The sequence below is a fragment of the Epinephelus lanceolatus genome, chromosome 10, assembly GCF_041903045.1.
Source record: "Epinephelus lanceolatus isolate andai-2023 chromosome 10, ASM4190304v1, whole genome shotgun sequence".
In the NCBI taxonomy this organism is placed as follows: domain Eukaryota; kingdom Metazoa; phylum Chordata; class Actinopteri; order Perciformes; family Serranidae; genus Epinephelus; species Epinephelus lanceolatus.
Window position 1 is genome coordinate 20329308 of NC_135743.1, and position 6705 is coordinate 20336012.

Below are 6705 nucleotides of genomic sequence, written 5' to 3' on the forward strand. Positions count from 1 at the left end.
AAATCTCGTAACCTTTCAGCTTTCATCTGACAATGAGTTAGCCTTTTTAATTAATGTGCATTGATATGCCTACACAGATTACCACAAAGGACTGGCGAAGAGAAGAGTAAGTAAGGTATCAGCTGACTATACCAGATCAGCCCGAAATATTGCTCCTTACCCCGAGAGGGTGTGTAGTCATCAGACCGACAGCTGATGGGTCCGAGATTGTTACTAAACTCACTTCAACCAAGCAGCACAATAGCAACCAGTCATACTCTTTACCAGTTTATAATTTAACCACAATAAATAAATCCATGCATCCATTTATCATTGTCTATGTCAGCTCATCCTGTGCAGGGCAGCAGGGGCTGGACAGTCTTCCAGCTCATGCTGGGCAATACAGATCACCAGTCTAAACAATCAAAAAGCATTCACACCCAGAGCCACCACTAAATCTAACCCACACACCTTTGGACAGTGGGTAGAAAGCAGACCACTCATGCAGACACTGGGGGAACATGCAACCCCAGTAAGGACCCAGCAAGCCCCCAAACAGCCGGTGAAACTAACATTTAACATATCTAAATTAATTCAACTCCATTTCATTATAACCATATAAACACAGAGCTATTATAGACAATTTTCAAGTGCTGGTGCACATTTACAAGCAACGAGTTAGCACTTATGAAAGGCTTTTTTCTCAGAAGACATTGTCAGAAAACTGCAGGTTATACTACCAACATACAGCAAATCACCATGCACAAAGAAGGACCCTGAAACTAGAGCAGCTAAATTAAATTCAGCCATCATTAATTTCATTATTTACACGCACATTTCTCTTACCGTGCATGTCAAAATGTCTCTCATGAAAAAAAACAGTTACAAAAAAAGGGACTTTACTGACACCTCATTCCATGGTAGTATTAGCAAACGGACACAGTCAACAGTGGTATGTACTGGGCAAAAACTGATTGATAAACCAAACAAGTGTGGATCCATTAGAGGATACTTACCAAAGATGCGTCCTGTCGCCTCTTTATAGATGAATTTGGCCCATCTCTTCTTCAAGTGGCAGCAGTGTTGATAACATATCTTTCAACCTGAGTGATGGATACGATTCAAAGGCACCAAGTAAGAATTAACAAAAGGCCTTATCCACACAGCAAACATTTTGACTTCAGAAAACTAAAGGTATTAATAACATTAATTATGGTTTCAATCTCTTCTCCTTGTAAGCCATGACAGTTTGAGTGCAGCAGCCTTTATGACACTCGGAGAAGGAAACTGAAGCAGCTATAATTATTATTTACACATGTGCTTCTCCTACTCTGACATGTCAAAATGTCATTCATGAAAAATGCCCACAACAAAAGGGAGTTTACTTGCACCTAATTCCATGTTAGTGATCATTAGCAAACTGTCCTAACTGATAAACTCAACAATAATGTGTACATATTATAAAAAGTGTGGACCCATTTGAAGGTACTTACCAAAGATGTGTCCTGTTGCTTCTTTATAGATCAATCTGGCCCATCTCTTCCTAAAGTGACAGTGGTGTCGATAATGTATCTGTCGACTTGAGTGATGAAGAAGATTCACAAGTTAGCATTTACAAAAGGTCTTTCTCTCATAGCAGGCATTTTGACTTCTCATGGTCAGATAACCAGAGGTGTTAATAACATTAACAGTGGTTTTTATCTGTTCTCTCTTAGTAGGCCATGACAGTGTAGACCAGCCTGTACGATACGAACCAACAAAGATGGGAGGCAGTTTGATATGTTGTTATGTTTAGGTTTTGTAACTGATATTTACCCGTCTTGAAAATGCTCTTATTGAGAGTTTTATGTTTTATAAAACTGAGGTTTTTATATGTGAACTTTCATGAATTATTTGTCTAATGCATTGTAATGTTACTTGTCTTGTACTTGTCTTGAACACACTCTTAATGAGACTTTGTATGTGTATACAGTACAGGCCAAAAGTTTGGACACACCTTCTCATTCAATGCGTTTTCTTTATTTTCATGACTATTTACATTGTAGATTCTCACTGAAGGCATCAAAACTATGAATGAACACATGTGGAGTTATGTACTTAACAAAAAAAGGTGAAATAACTGAAAACATGTTTTATATTCTAGTTTCTTCAAAATAGCCACCCTTTGCTCTGATTACTGCTTTGCACACTCTTGGCATTCTCTCAATGAGCTTCAAGAGGTAGTCACCTGAAATGGTTTCCACTTCACAGGTGTGCCTTATCAGGGTTAATTAGTGGAATTTCTTGCTTTATCAATGGGGTTGGGACCATCAGTTGTGTTGTGCAGAAGTCAGGTTAATACACAGCCGACAGCCCTATTGCACAACTGTTAAAATTCATATTATGGCAAGAACCAATCAGCTAACTAAAGAAAAACGAGTGACCATAATTACTTTAAGAAATGAAGGTCAGTCAGTCCGGAAAATTGCAAAAACTTTAAATGTGTCCCCAAGTGGAGTCGCAAAAACCATCAACCGCTACAATGAAACTGACACACATGAGGACCGACCCAGGAAAGGAAGACCAAGAGTCACCTCTGCTTCTGAGGATAAGTTCATCTGAGTCAGCAGCCTCAGAAATGGCAAGTTAACAGCAGCTCAGATCAGAGACCAGATGAATGCCACACAGAGTTCTAGCAGCAGACCCATCTCTAGAACAACTGTTAAGAGGAGACTGCGCCAATCAGGCCTTCATGGTCAAATAGCTGCTAGGAAACCACTGCTAAGGAGAGGCAACAAGCAGAAGAGATTTGTTTGGGCCAAGAAACACAAGGAATGGACATTAGACCAGTGGAAATCTGTGCTTTGGTCTGATGAGTCCAAATTTGAGATCTTTGGTTCCAACTGCCGTGTCTTTGTGAGACGCAGAAAAGGTGAACGGATGGATTCCACATGCCTGGTTCCCACTGTGAAGCATGGAGGAGGAGGTGTGATGGTGCGGGGGTGTTTTGCTGGTGACACTGTTGGGGATTTATTCAAAATTGAAGGCACACTGAACCAGCATGGCTACCACAGCATCCTGCAGCGACATGCCATCCCATCCGGTTTGCGTTTAGTTGGACGATCATTTATTTTTCAACAGGACAATGACCCCAAACACACCTCCAGGCTGTGTAAGGGCTATTTGACCAGGAAGGAGAGTGATGGAGTGCTGCGGCAGATGACCTGGCCTCCACAGTCACCGGACCTGAACCCAATCGAGATGGTTTGGGGTGAGCTGGACCGCAGAGTGAAGGCAAAGGGGCCAACAAGTGCTAAACACCTCTGGGAACTCCTTCAAGACTGTTGGAAAACCATTTCAGGTGACTACCTCTTGAAGCTCATGGAGAGAATGCCAAGAGTGTGCAAAGCAGTAATCAGAGCAAAGGGTGGCTATTTTGAAGAAACTAGAATATAAAACATGTTTTCAGTTATTTCACCTTTTTTTATTAAGTACATAACTCCACATGTGTTCATTCATAGTTTTGATGCCTTCAGTGAGAATCTACAATGTAAATAGTCATGAAAATAAAGAAAACGCATTGAATGAGAAGGTGTGTCCAAACTTTTGGCCTGTACTGTATGTCTTGTTTTATGTTGTTTGTTTTGTTGTGTGTGAACCCCAGGGAGAGTAGCTGATACCATAGTAGCAGTTAATGGGGATCTGTCAAGAATACTAAGACCCAAAGACTAAAGCAGCTAGGCTATAATCATATTTCCACCTGGGACAGAAATTACCTTTTTGTCCACCTAACACTTAGCTGGATGATTTTAAAATCTACAAGACACTTTATAAATTACCATTGTTATGCTTGTTTGTTTTCTTTTGTTTGTTTGTTTGTTTGTTTGTTTGGCTGGTGAGTAAAGCAAGTACAGCAGCCAATTACATATTTTACTGGCATTTGGCTGGCGCTAATTTCCAACCCTGTTTACACATGTATGCCTCGCCTACTGTGACACATCAAAATATCTTTCATGAAAAATACCTCAAACAAAAGGGACTTTATTGACATCTCATTTCATGGCAGTTAATTATTAGCTAACTGTCCTTTATAATGATACTGTATGAACTGGGCAAAAACTAAATGAAAAACTCAACAACAATGTGGACATACACTTACCGGGCAATTTATTAGGTACACCTGTTCAACTGCTTGTTGACGCAAACAGTCATGTGGCAGCAACTCAATGAATTTAGGCATGGTCAAGACGACCTGCTGAAGTTCGACCGAGCATCAGAATGGGGAAGCAAGGTGATTTAAGTGACTTTGAACGTGCCATGGTCGTTGGTGGCAGACGGCCTGGTCTGAGTATTATATTTATCTACTGGGATTTTTATGCACAACCCTGGACCCTGTGTCTGGCTAATAATGGCCACACTGGTTCAAGATGATAGAAAGGCAACGCTAACTCAAATAACCACTCGTTACAACCAAGGTATGCAGAAGACCATCTCTGAACGAACACATCAAACCTTGAAGCAGATGGGCTACAGCAGTCAGTTAAGAACAGGAAACTGAGGCTACAATTGACACAGCTCACCAAAAGTGGACCATAAAAGATTGGAAAAACATTGCCTGGTCTGTGTCTCATTTTCTGCTGCGACATTCAGATCGTAGGGTCAGAATTTGGCGTAATTGACATGAAAGCATGGATCCATCCTGCCTTGTATCAACGGTTCAGGCTGGAGGTGGTGGTGTAATGGTGTGAAGGTTATTTTTTGGCACAATTTGGACCCCTTAGTACCAGTTGAGCATCTTTTAAACACCAGCCTACCTGAGTACGTTACTGTTGCTGACCTTTTCCATCCCTTTATAACCACAGCGTACCCATCTTCTGATGGCTACTTCCAGCAGGATAACGCGCCATGTCACAAAGCTCAAATCATCTCAAATTCACTGTCCTCCAATGGCCTCACAGTCACCAGATCTCGATCCAGTTCTCATCATGGATGTAGAGCCAACAAATGTCCAGCAACTGGGTGATGCTATCATGTCAACATGAACTCAAATCTCTGAGGAATGTTTCCAGCACCTTACTGAATCTATGCCACCAAGAATTAAAGCAGTTCTGAGGGAAAAGGGGGTCCAACCTGGTACTAGCAAGGTGTACCTAATAAAGTGGCCGGCAAGTGTATAAGAAAAGTGTGAACTCCTATGAGGGTACTCACCAAAGATGCAGCTTGTTGCCTCTTTACAGACGAACTTGGCCCACCTGTTCTTCAAGTGTGGCTGACTTAACTGCTCACCTGAGTGATGGATAAAGATGGCGGTAAGCACCATAGGTAATGCTGCATTCTATTGGTAGCCGGAACCGGGATTGATACGGTTTCCGGTCCGGAAAAGTACAAAAGAACACCCGTTCTACCCGGAGGTCTCGTCATCAAACTCGGGCAAGGTCCAGGTAGACCGAGTCGGTAGAATTGACGTCACGACGCACATTGTGAATGGTAAACAAAGTTATTTGTCCTCAATTTGTCCTTGTATATGCTGTTTAATTAAGCGTTTGTGTTGTAAAATTCATACAAGTACTTTGCAATGGCATTTCTATTTCCACTGTTGATTTGTGTTGGGAAAAAAGTCTGTGCAAGCTCGTTGTAGCCTAAAGTCGTTTGAACCAGCAAAGTCTCCGTTGCTCAGCAACCATGCAAACAAAAACAAATTTACGGCGCGCCGCCATGTTTTCCGGACTGTTGCAATGCAACGCTTTCAGATCAGACGTGTCATACGGTCGTATAAATCCGACAAGGAATGACCGGCCTGGATTGCCAAACGAATGCGGCATAAGCACCACCAACCGCTGTTGACGTTTGTGACGCAGCATACAATTAACGGCATCCCCATTGAATATCTTCGATCTTTGGTGCACACGGCCTCTATTGGTGCACACGGCCCTTATTGGTAGTTCTTTAGCAACGTTAGCTAGCAAGTTTTAGCTAACTTAGCTAACGTTAACTCTGAGTTTACCCCTTTATATGCTCTGTATAATTAACATTTTATCAAATTACCGCTGAAATTAGCGCATTAAACAGAATATTATGGGCTGGTAAAAGCTGTCCCAGGTGCTGGACTGTCCTTGATAAATGGCTGTCAAAAACAAACGTTTAACGTTATAGGATAAAGTTAGCTCTGACAACAGCTAAAATTACAAACTCACCAGTGCTGTTTGAAGTCTATACGCTGGAGGTAATGCAGTTAGCTTCACGGTAACATTTTAGGAGAATTCAGTCAATTTCAGTCATAAGTAAAAGCAGCAAAACAACAGGTAGGGTACAGGTGGAGTCGTTAAACTCAATAATGTTGTACCTGCTACGTTACAACACCTGTCAAACATGGCGCATCAGCTAGTCGTCCTTGCTTAGGTAGCTAGAAGATATTAATCAGCTTTTCTGAAAAGTTAAAAACATTTTACTCCTGTTGTTTTCCTGTCCATATTCTACCACTGTACTCATGAGTTAAATGTGAATATTTTATTTTTTATATTTTAAAATAATATTTTCATTAATCAGTGTTACACCACTACTAGGTCTATTTTAATTTGTATGCAACAAAACAGCCCACTAGTCTAAGCCACTGGCACTCTGTTAAACACATGTACACAGAGATTAATATACAGTCTATTCTTCATTTAATACAGGACTCAAATGACAGCAAATTGCATTGTCAACAAATACTGTTTTTCTCAAGTATGTGTTTATATGAGTAATGTT

The 6705-nt window shown here is 41.0% G+C and overlaps 1 long non-coding RNA gene across 1 annotated transcript; it reads right to left on the reverse strand.

Annotated features, from left to right (window-relative positions):
* Positions 1–1006: 1006 nt before the first annotated feature.
* On the reverse strand, positions 1007–6301 carry LOC117266412 (uncharacterized). The gene is made up of 4 exons (XR_004502490.2): positions 6153–6301; positions 5167–5244; positions 1473–1558; positions 1007–1082 (listed from the first exon to the last, which is right to left on the reverse strand). It is a non-coding gene; the product is annotated as an uncharacterized LOC117266412 (long non-coding RNA).
* Between the last annotated feature and the right edge of the window lie 404 nt (positions 6302–6705).